The 13,004-nt window shown below is 45.8% G+C and overlaps 1 protein-coding gene across 1 annotated transcript in view; it reads right to left on the minus strand.

The window, feature by feature from the left end:
• The window catches only part of SCNN1B (sodium channel epithelial 1 subunit beta), a 41,764-nt gene extending 35,051 nt beyond the window's left edge, over positions 1-6,713 (minus strand). The window contains exon 1 of the mRNA XM_063430635.1: positions 6,637-6,713. The gene's annotated coding sequence lies outside the window, so the exon portion shown is untranslated. The remainder of the gene's footprint in view (positions 1-6,636) is intronic.
• Positions 6,714-13,004: the final 6,291 nt, after the last annotated feature.

Genomic DNA, 13,004 nt, shown 5'->3' on the forward strand with positions numbered 1-13,004 from the left:
AAAGAATATTATATATATAATAAAGAATATATATATATATATATATATATATATATATATATATCAGCGCTACAGAATTTTGCTGGCGCTATATAAATAATAAAAATTGAAAAAAATAATATAAAAAAAAAAACTGCAGATAATAAATGGTTGGAAAAATTATTTAAAGAAAACTCATTTTTAAAAAAATGCAAATTTCAATAGTAATTGGCATTTTTTATAAATTAACCTTGTTACATCCCCTGGCTGTCAATCAGATAACCCGTCCTGTTACTTCCTGGTTGTTTCGCTCAGTTCATTTCTGAAAAGTGGTGCAAAGATGGAATAGGGATGGACTCACTAATGATATACAGTATTAGTTAGATCGTATTAATTTTAATACAGTAATGAAACATATTGTTAAACAATCTGAAAAAGGACAGTTCCTCTGTATGTACCTGAAATCAAATCTCAACTTAGATTTCTTGAAAAGAAAAATTCCCCTGGACCTATTGGATTTTCTGATCAGTTATTTCATTGCTTAGAATATATTAGCTCCAGCCATATAGATGCTTAATGTCTATATTGGGAGATTCTAGCACAGATGCTCCAGGCAATCAACATTCCAGATCTTAATTTAGAAAAAGATATACTTCTATTGTATGCAACTACAGACAAACAGATCCTTTCATTTAGATTTTAAATCAACCCCATCAATAATTACCCAGGCTGGCAAGTCTGGCATAACTTGAAATTCAAGACTAATAGACATTGTCAATTCGTTTCGGTCCGAATATGAATTCGGACGAATTTCGGGCAATTCGGACATTCGGGTACTTCCGAATTGCCGAAGTGCCGAATTGCCGAGGTCCCAAAGTTCCGAAATTACTGAATTTCCGAAGTGTCGAAGTGCCGAAGTTCCGAAGTGTCAAAGTGCCAAAGTGTCGAAGTTCCGAACCACAGTATTGCCTAAGTACTAATATACTTACCCAGTGAAAGAAGAAGAATGTTACATTGTAACAAATATTTGTAATAAAATATATAAAGTATACAAACATAGCCAGGATTCAGCTGTAAGCATTTGCAACACTTACAACAATCAAGTAACATACATTCATATAAAATGTAAGTTACTTGGCCAGTCAGTGTAATGACAGGAATGAATAAGTAGATAACTCCCTAATTCCCACGGTATTAGGGAGATATCTACTAAAAGGCTGAAAGACCTAAATTGGTCTTTCAGCCAAATTTACTAATACTAAGTAAAGATTACTTAGTATTAGTAAATTATGCCCCTACTCGCTATACCGCGAGTAGGGGCATGTCTATTAAACAGTGAGCAGCCTGTGGCTGCTCACTGTAAAAAAAAAAAAAAAAAAAATAAGGTCCTATTGCCCCCCCGGCCCCCACCCCTGAGCAGCGGGTGGGGGCCCTAATGTAAAATAATGGGGGGGGGCCTATTGTCCTCCCCCGGGCCCCCACCCCTGAGTGGCGGGTGGGGCCCCTAAATCAGAATAAGGGGGGACCTAATGACCTCCCCCTGGCCCCCAACCCTGAGCGGCGGGTGGGGGCCCTAATGTAAAATAATGGGGGGGGACCTATTGTCCTCCCCCGGACCCCCACCCCTGAGCGGTGGGTGGGGGCCCTAAATCAGAATAGGGGGGGACCTAATGTCCTCTCCCCTGGGCCCCACCCCTGAGCGGTGGGTGGGGGCCCTAAATTAGAATAAGGGGCGGACCTAATGTCCTCCCCCTGAACCCCACCCCTGAGCGGTGGGTGGGGACCCTACAGTAAAATAAGGGGGGGACCTAATGTCCTCCCCCCTGGCCCCCACCCCTGAGCAATGGGTGAGGGCCCTAAATACTAATAAGGGGGGGGACCTAATGTCCTCCCCCCTGGCCCCCACCCCTGAGCGGTTGGTGGGGGCCCTACAGTAAAATAAGGGGGGGACCTAATGTCCTCCCCCCTGGCCCCCACCCCTGAGCGGCGGGTGGGGGCCCTAAATTGGAATAAAGGGGGGAGCTAGTGTCCTCCCCTCTGGCTCCCACCCCTCAGTGGCGGGTGGGGCCCCTAAATACTAATAAGGGGGGGACCTAAGGTCCTCCCCTCTGGCCCCCACCCCTGAGCGGCGGGTGGGGGCCCTTAAAAAAAGTCGTCCCCCCACAGGTGACTAGGGGTCCCCAAACCCCTAGTCACCCCCTCCCCCCAATAAAAATTACCCCCTACCTACCCCCCTCACCCTAAAAATAATGAGGGGGGGACCTTTAACTAAGTACCTGTAAAAAAAAAAAAAAACTTAGCATTCGATGTTTTCTTTCTTCTAAAATCTTATTTTTTCAGCCCCAAAAGGGCCAAATAAAAAAACCACCAATCAGAGAGTTATGAGTCAAATTAAACAGCGTGGGAAAATTCCAAAGAACTTTCCCACGCTGTGTAAAATGACACAGAGCACTCTGATTGGTGGATTTCAAACCAACCAATCAGAGTGCTGTGACAGGTAAATGTAGAGACTTACCTGTCAGTCTCTTCATTTACCTGTCAGAGCACTCTGATTGGATGGCTTAAACCCACCAATCAGAGTGCTCTGAGCCTAATTGCAGGGCGGGGCAAGGCTTTATAAGCCTTCACCCGCCCTGCAGAGTTCAGTAAGTGCGGAGCCCTCCATGGGTGAAGATGGATTATTTTTTTTTGCGCTCGTTTTTTTTTTCTTTTTTTTTTAGAATTGCGTTGGTTATTATGGTTTTTTATTTGCCCTTTTTTGGGGGGCTGAAAAAAGAAGATTTTAGAAGAAAGAAAACTTAGAATGGTAAGTTCTATTTTTTTTTTTACAGGTACTTAGTTAAAGGTCCCCCCCTCATTATTTTTAGGGTGAGGTGGGGTAGGTAGGGGTTAGTTTTTTTGGGTAGGGGGTGTCTAGGGGATTGGGGACCCCTAGTCACCTGGGGGAGGGGGGGGGTTATTTTTTATTTAGGGCCCCCACCCGCCACTCAGGGGTGGGGACCAGGAAGGAGGACATTAGGTCCCCCCCTTATTAGTATTTAGGGCCCCCACCCACCGCTCTGGGGTGGGGGCCAGGGGGAGGACATTAGGTCCCCCCCCTATTAGTAATTATGGCCCCCACCCACCGCTCAGGGGTGGGAACCAGGGGGGGAGGACATTAGGTCCCCCCCTTATTCTAATTTAGGGCCCCCACCCACTGTTCAGGGGTGGGGGCCAGGGGGGAGGACAATAGGTCCCCCCCATCATTTTACTTTAGGGCCCCCACCCGCCGCTCAGGGGTGACATTAGGCCCCCCCTTATTTTAGTATAGGGCCCCCACCCACTGCACACACATGCTCACCACAGACAGGAGCAGACACACCCATGCTCCCTACAGACAAGCTCACTAGCACACACACGATCCCTACAGACATGCTCACTGACACACATACAAGCTCACTCACTAGCAGGCACACACACAAATTCACTAGCAGGTGCACACACACAAAAGCTCCCTCACTAGCAGATGCACACACACACAGAAGCTCACTCACTAGCAGATGCGTGCGCGCACACACACACACACAGAAGCTCACTCACTCACTAGCAGATGCACACACACAAAGACATCCACACACACAGAGGCAGGCACACACACACACACACACCGAGGCAGACATCCACACACACAGAGACAGGCAGACAGCCACACACACACACACACACACCATAAGCCACACACTCACACAGGCAGGTAGTTATACACACACAGGCAGATAGCCACACACACAGGCAGACAGTCATACATACACACAGAGGCAGACAGTCACACACACACACAGGCAGACAGTCATACATACACACAGAGGCAGACAGTCACAGACACAGACAGTGTCTCACACACACAGAGTCATACATACACACAGAGGCAGACAGTCACACACACACACACAGTGTCACACACACACAATCATACATACACACAGAGGCAGACAGTCACACACACACACACACAGACAGTGTCACACACACACAGGCAGACAGTCATACATACATACAGAGGCAGACAGTCACACACACACAGACAGTGTCACACACACACAGGCAGACAGTCATACATACATACAGAGGCAGACAGTCACACACACACACAGACAGTGTCTCTCTCTCACACACACACACACACACACTCATACATACACAGAGGCAGGCAGTCACACACACACAGACAGTGTCACACACACACACAGTCATACATACACAGAGAGGCAGACAGTCACACACAGACAGTGTCACACACACACACACACACACACACACAGGCAGACAGTCATACATACACACAGAGGCAGACAGTCACACACACACAGACAGTGTCACACACACACACACACAGTCATACATACACACAGAGGCAGACAGACACACACACACACACACACACACAGGCAGTCACACACAGACACACTGACCTGCTTCTTACCTCCACATCCCTTGGAGCTCCTGGAGGCTGGTTGTTGGGGAAGCAGGGACTCCTTCCTGCTTCCCATGCTGCATTAACCAGAGCCCCCGCCGCACGCTAAGCCCTGCCCCGCAGCAGCCAAGCCCCGCCCCACCACAGCTAAGCCCTGCCCCGCCGCACGCTAATCCCCGCCCCTGCCGCAATATTTTTTTTTTTTATGATCCTGGCCGGCCATGTGTGAGCTGTGCCGGCCACCTGGCTCCCCCTGCTCCCATGGGGTCCTGTGCGACCGCACAGCTCACACATGGCCGGCCGGGATCACAGGAGCCTGATCAACCTGTCAGCCCAGCCCCAGGTGCCGCGGCCCACCAGTAAATTTCCCAGTATCCCGGTGGGCCAATCCGGCCCTGGAAGTACCCGACCGTCCGAATTGCCCGAAATTCACATGTGTAGTTATTAGAAAGGCCAGTAAGGCCATCAAGCTAACACCATACCTAATGCTACTAGCAACCCTTCATGCCATTGATGCTAGTTGAATACTAACAGGTATTTCCATGTCTGCCAAGCTTCTTAAACATGGCTGCTATGACAAAACGTCCCAGTCCTTAAGTCCAGATGCAGAATGCATCTCAGTCCACTAAAAAGATAATAATGTGGAGAGGACAGAGTCGTCTTAACGCATGGGCACGCTGGGCAGTTGCCTGGGTTACCTAATGAGCATAGGGGCCCCATAGGCCGGCCAACTTTTCAGTATATTATTCTGGGAGATTTATTCCGAACCTTCAAACCCTCCTTATTAAAACGTTTAGATGGACTCAGTACCAGCTGTTATCTGTATATTCAATCTTGCTGTTGCAAATTCATATATTGACCTTGACGAAGACAATGTACCCGTACTCATTGTACATAAGCAAGACAAAATCAACACACATCGTTTGTTTAAGCATTTTTTCAACTTCAAGGCTCATGTTATATTGTTCAAACGTTGGTGTGGATTAATCAATTAATTAATTAGGTGGCAATAAATATAAGCTTAATTGTGTTAATAATTAAAATGTTTATTCCTGTGAATGGTTGTGTAGGCAGGGCCCCAGTGCCCCATAATGATGTTAGATGGCCCTGGAAAGGGACTGGGAGGGAGGGGGGGGGGGGGGGGTTGGAGGGGTTCCTAATGGGCAGAGAAGGGTTGTGAACAGACAAGGGAAGGCCTGTGCATTAACACAGGAGAATTGCACACCGACATACTAACGGAGTTTGCAGAGGACAGGGGGAGTACGTAACTTTTGTGGTCATTTAATTTTATTTTGATTCATAAAGTTGGTGGAACAAAATAAGTTTCCAACTCCGCTATATTGCCAGCTTGGCTACTATAGTCTACATTTTTCAATTCACAGCAATTTGATGTTTAGTGATTACAACCCATAGTGATACTCTTTCTACATTATATACACACACAACATTCATGTAGACGTATACCCATAGACACAAATACAACTCACACAACATGCAGGCAATCACTCAACATGCATAGAGATATACAATCATTTATATCTCATCCAATGATATCACACCCCATCTAATGTTATTATACACCATCCAATATCATACTCCATCTAATGTTATTATACACCATCCAATATCATACTCCATCTAATGTTATTATACACCATCCAATATCATACTCCATCTAATGTTATTATACACCATCCAATGATATCACACCCCATCTAATGTTATTATACACCATCCAATGCCATCATATCTTATCTAATGTATAACACCACCCAATGTTATCATACCCCATCTAATGTATCACACCACATCTAATGTATCACACCACCCAATGTTATCATATACCCCCATATACTGTTATTACACACCACCCAATGCTATTATACCCCATATACTGTTATTACACACCACCCAATGTTATCATATACCCCCATATACTGTTATTACACACCACCCAATGTTATCATATACCCCCATATACTGTTATTACACACCACCCAATGTTATCATATACCCCCATATACTGTTATTACACACCACCCAATGCTATTATACCCCATATACTGTTATTACACACCACCCAATGCTATTATACCCCCATATACTGTTATTACACACCACCCAATGCTATTATACCCCATATACTGTTATTACACACCACCCAATGCTATTATTCCCCGATATAATGCTGTCCATATTACCACCTTTGACGGTGTCTGTCTAAGTATTCGGTGAGTGTTCCTCAGTTAGTGCTGCTCCTAATCCGGTAGATGAGTCAGTACAGTAAGTCCCCGGGATGATCGAGGTGTAGGTGGTCCTAGTACAGTAAGTCCCCGGGATGATGAAGCTGTAGGTGGTCCTAGTACAGTAAGTCCCCGGGATGATGAAGCTGTAGGTGGTCCTAGTACAGTAAGTCCCCGGGATGATCAAGCTGTAGGTGGTCCTAGTACAGTAAGTCCCCGGGATGATCGAGGTGTAGGTGGTCCCAGTACAGTAAGTCCCCGGGATGATCGAGCTGTAGGTGGCCCCAGTACAGTAAGTCCCCGGGATGATCGAGCTGTAGGTGGTCCCAGTACAGTAAGTCCCCGGGATGATCGAGCTGTAGGTGGCCCCAGTACAGTAAGTCCCCGGGATGATCGAGCTGTAGGTGGTCCCAGTACAGTAAGTCCCCGGGATGATGAAGCTGTAGGTGCCGGCAGGTGCAGCGATAAGACCCGCCCCGATTCACTAAAAACTGCTTCACCAGCCAACCCTCCTTCATAATCACATAAAAAATAACTACACACTGACACAATAACTACACACTGACACAGCAACTATACTGACACAATAACTACACACTGACACAATAACTACACACTGACACAGCAACTATACTGACACAATAACTACACACTGACACAGCAACTATACTGACACAATAACTACACACTGACACAACTACATACTGACACAATAACTACACTGACACAATAACTACACACTGACACAATAACTACACACTGACACAGCAACTATACTGACACAATAACTACACACTGACACAATAACTACACACTGACACAGCAACTATACTGACACAATAACTACACACTGACACAGCAACTATACTGACACAATAACTACACACTGACACAACTACATACTGACACAATAACTACACTGACACAATAACTACACTGACACAACTACATACTGACACAATAACTACACACTGACACAACTACATACGGACACAATAACTACACACTGACACAACTACATACTGACACAACTACATACTGACACAATAACTACACTGACACAATAACTACACACTGACACTACTACACACTGAAACAACTACATACTGACACAACTACATACTGACACAACTACATACTGACACAATAACTACACTGACACAACTACATACTGACACAATAACTACACTGACACAATAATTACACACTGACACTACTACACACTGAAACAACTACATACTGACACAATAACTACACTGACACAATAACTACACACTGACACAGCAACTATACTGACACAATAATTACACACTGACACAACTACATACTGACACAATAACTACACTGACACAACTACTACACACTGACACAGCTACATACTGACACAATAACTACACTGACACAATAATTACACACTGACACAACTACATACTGACACAATAACCACACTGACACAACCACACAACGACATACTACAGTACACACTGACACAACCACACACTGACACAATAACCACACTGACACAAAAAACACACTGACACACTACACACTGACACAACCACACTGACACAATAACTACACACTGACACAACTCCATACTGATACAATAACCACACTGACACCACCACACACTGACACAACCACACACTGACACAATAACCACACTGACACAACCACACTGACACAACTCCATACTGATACAATAACCACACTGACACCACCACACACTGACACAACTACACACTGACACAATAACCACACTGACACAACCACACACTGACATAACTGCACACTGACCCAATAACACAATAATTACACACTGACACAAATAAACACTAACACAACCACACACTGACACAATAACTGTACGCTGACACAATAACCACACTGACACAACCACACACTGACACGATAACCAAATTGACACAATAACAACACACTGACACAATATTTAGACACTGACACAATAACTACACTGACAATAACCACACACTGACACAATGACCAAATTGACACAATAACAACACACTGACACAATAGTTACACACTGACAAAATATTTAGACACTGACACAATAACTACACTGACAATAACCACACTGATACAATAATTAACCACTAAAACAATTACACTGACACTATAATTACACACAAGAGCCACAATGACACAATAACTAAAAACTGACACAATAACTACACTAACACAATAACTACACAATGACACAATAACTACACTGACACAATGACTACACAATGACACAATAACTACACAATGACACAATAACTATACACTGACACAATGACTACACTATGGCACAATAACTACACAATAATACAATAACTATACACTGACACAATAACTACACACTAACACAATAACCACACTGGCACAATAACTACACTCTGACACTATAACTGCACATTGACACAATAACTCCACTGACACACTAAATGCACAGTGTGACAGAATGCTCAGTCACTTGTGCCATACCAGGAGCAACCCACACTATCATGTTTGTCACTTGATTTACTCCACACATTTTCATCAACAGATTATTGTCACTACATCTGGCTCACATCACCTTCCCCTCCAGGCCAACGGACTAAGAGCGCCCTTTTCCCTCACTATAACCGGAGTCCAGAAGACTCCAGCGGGACTTATGTACGACTCTTCTGGAACTCTGGTCCGGCCGCGGTTAGCCTCAAATCCCGGACAACTTTTAGTCCGGTTTGTCCCCACTTCTCTACCAGCTACAAGGGTGCTTCTTGGAGGGACAATGCCTCAGACTATGTGCCACAATATTTCGTCCACATAATCTCCAGACATGTGACCAGGTGCAGCCCTAATTGTTCTGGAACTCTTTTGGGCATGGACCATGTGTGTGGCCAGACAAAACTTTACTCCAGGGGCGTTTTGTCATCTCAGTGGCTCTATTTTGGCAACATGGGCACTCGGGGATGGCCATTCTGACCATGGCCATGCTGAGCTTAATAAAACCAGTTCCTCTTCAAGCATTGTGTCTCGACTAATGTAAGGGAGGAAAAGGCTATAACTTCTATACTCTACTGCTTAGGGATGTGCATAGGTAAAAAATTTGGTTTGGTTTGGCATCCTGAAATTTGTCAGTTCGGAAATTCGGTACTTCGGCACTTCGGTTCGCCACTTCCTAAATTCGGCAATTCGGGACTTCGGCAATTCGGCATTTTGGTTCGGTTCTGCACTTCCGAAATTCGTGACTTTGGTAATTCAGAGCTTCGGCAATTCGGAACTGTAACAGATACCCTGTTATTGCCTAGCCCTCAGATTTGTAACTCTGTAACAATTCAACTTGCAACCCATTCACTCTATTCATACGAATAGCAAAACGAACAACCCTGTTAACTTGTTCGTATAACGGAACAAACTGTCGAACGAGAGACCACCCAGACCAGTCGTGTGCCGCCAATTGACTCATTGACTCTGTGCCAAACCGCAACTTTAACGTTCTAAGTGGTTCACTTGGTTGCCGTCGATTTGTATGCACGAACACTTGGCGGCGGCCATCTTGTTTTGACGAAAACGTCCAGCGGGATTTGGTCGTCGAGTGTCTGGAACTATTTTCGGAAACTCTGAGCGGCGGGTGGGGGCCCTAAATTTGAATAAGGGGGGTGGCTAGTGTCCACCCCCTGGCCCCCACCCCTGAGCGGCGGGTGGGGCCCCTAAAAACAATGTGTTCCCCCCAGGTGACTAGGGGTCCCTAAACCCTTAGTCACCTCTCCCTCCCCCCCAATAAAAATTATCCCCCTACCTACCCCCCTCAGCCTAAAAATATTGAGGGGGACCTTTAACTAAGTACCTGTAAAAAACAAACAAAAAAAAAACGTACCATTCAATGTTTTCTTTCTTCTAAAATCTCCTTTTTTCAGCCCCCAAAAAGGCCAAATAAAAAACCATAATAACCGACGCAATTATATATCTCTATATTTACCTGTCACAGCACTCTGATTGGTTGGTTTGAAATCCACCAATCAGAGTGCTCTGTGTCATTTTACACAGCGTGGGAAAGTTCTTTGGAATTTCCCCACGCTGTGTAATTTGACTCATAACTCTCTGATTGGTTACTTAATCCACCAATCAGAGTGTTATGAGTCAAATTACACAGCGTGCTAAAATTCCCACACTGTGTAAAATGTGTTTTCAATGGTAACCGCTTTCTCCGTTTAATGCTACAGGTCTCAGCTGTATATCCTCAGGGGGTTTGCCAGGGAGGCTGTCTAGAGCACCCCCCTCCTGCATGAATGCAGCCTTTGATCTCAGCTCCATCCCATCATACTTGGCCTAGCCTGGTATGGAGCGCTGTTCTTCTGCCGGAGGTCCAGACTCCCGGCTTAGCTCATCTTTCCTTTGCCTGGTTTCCTCCCCAGGGGTATCCTCTGCTTGCTCGGCTTTAGGTGGCCACCTCTCAATGTCAGCAATGCTTTCCTCTGGGCTGTCTGGCGGTCTCCCAGTTCCCTCTGGGTTGTCCAGAGACGCAGTCATGGACTCTCGTTGGGTCATGACAGCCCCGGTATCAAACAGCCGGTCAGGCAGTCTGAGCCCGGCCTTTATTTCCATTATGGTTTTCCCAGAATCTGGCAGCTGTTCCAGGTATTCAGTGCGCCCAGGCATTGTAGATGTAGTCTTTGCCAGTAGATCCAGTTCTATGGCTCCCGGACAATCATTCAAAGGATTTGTAGCAATACCAGGTGTCTCTGAAATATTTTGTAAATCTCGTTTTTATTCGAATTTTGTCTTTTATAACATATCAGCATTTTTGCAAGTTCAAATTACATCAGTGTAGTAAGAAGAGATAATCAATACAACTGAAAATACAAGGTTAAGAACAATGAGAAGTGTATGGGTGGTCACGTACTTTTGACTTACATTGGACTCGCAGGTCCATGGTTAGTTGAATAGCTTTTTGGCGCGCAGGCCTCAAGTGCAATATATGTTTTATTCACCTGTTGGGCGTTGCGTATCTCCCCCCTCTTTCCCACCCCACGTCCCTCTCCCTGACCCTCCCCTTGAGGCCCTTCCTCCAGCATATGGACTCGTGGGTCCTTTTGTGTTTTATACTCCAAGGTATTACCTGTGTATTATTATATGCCTGTGTTGTAGGTAATATCGTTTTTATGTTATCGGTGCTATGTATGTTAGCGGTTGGCGCATGAGGAGGGTTACTCGTGTGTCCCTCTGTGTCAAGGATCGGGTTGGTCTTCCCATCTATTGAGGGTGGGTAGAGTGTGTGTCGCCCTTCATATGGCCGTGTCTCAATCCCAATTGTGGTGCACATGGGGGTCGATTATGGTTTCCTCGCTCCCAGTTTATCTCTGTCTCCCCTCGATTTCCCTGGCCCATGGGGTGGTCGGGAGCGCATACTCCCCCGTCCTGCCCTGTTGTTCGGTTTGTTAGGTGCAGCGGTGTAGGGGTACTAGGCCAGGCGCCGCTGTGGGTGTGGGGGGGGATGGGATGTTTCGTGGTTTCCGGGCGGGTCATTGGTCCATTGTCATCTGGGTTCTGTATAGTCGTCATTAGTTTCTATTGGTCGGCGTCAGGTTGGTGGTCGTATCGGAGCTTATGTTGGAATTCTTCCTTTCCTGTCTCTAGGATCCAGTGTGTCCATATGTCTGTGTATGCCGTTGGATTGGTCGTGGTTGTCAGATTCAGTTCCTCTATCGATCTGAGTTCCTCCATTTGGTTGAACCAGATTTGTAGTGACGGTGTTTTCTTTTGTTTCCACAGTTGGGGAAGGACCTGTTTTGCTATGCTTAATATTCTAATAGAGAGTAAAAAATGGGTCGCAAGAGAATACTGAGAACGGGCAGCAACTGAAATAGCCTGCCCTTCGGCCGGTCACCGCTCAGTTCTCAAGCTGTTTTTTGCTCATCTTGTGCCATTACAGAGAGAACTTCTCTGAAACATATCAGACTGGTCCCACCCATACGGGCAGTCCAGATCCAAAATGCCAGCAAGTTCCCTCTGCACGAGAGACACAGCAACCCCAGACGATCGTTTCAGCCTTGTAAGGCATCATCAGTGAGGCATAGCTGATATCTCCCTAGGCACCGTGAGCAAGGGGTCCACGTCTGGATTATCCCTTAAACTTGTGGAGAGTAAAAAATGGGTCGCAAGAGAATACTGAGAACGGGCAGCAACTGAAATAGCCTGCCCTTCGGTCGGTCACCGCTCAGTTCTCAAGCTGTTTTTTGCTCATCTTGTGCCATTACAGAGAGAACTTCTCTGAAACATATCAGACTGGTCCCACCCATACGGGCAGTCCAGATCCAAAATGCCAGCAAGTTCCCTCTGCA

Source organism: Pelobates fuscus, chromosome 8 (genome assembly GCF_036172605.1).
Source record: "Pelobates fuscus isolate aPelFus1 chromosome 8, aPelFus1.pri, whole genome shotgun sequence".
Classification (NCBI taxonomy): domain Eukaryota; kingdom Metazoa; phylum Chordata; class Amphibia; order Anura; family Pelobatidae; genus Pelobates; species Pelobates fuscus.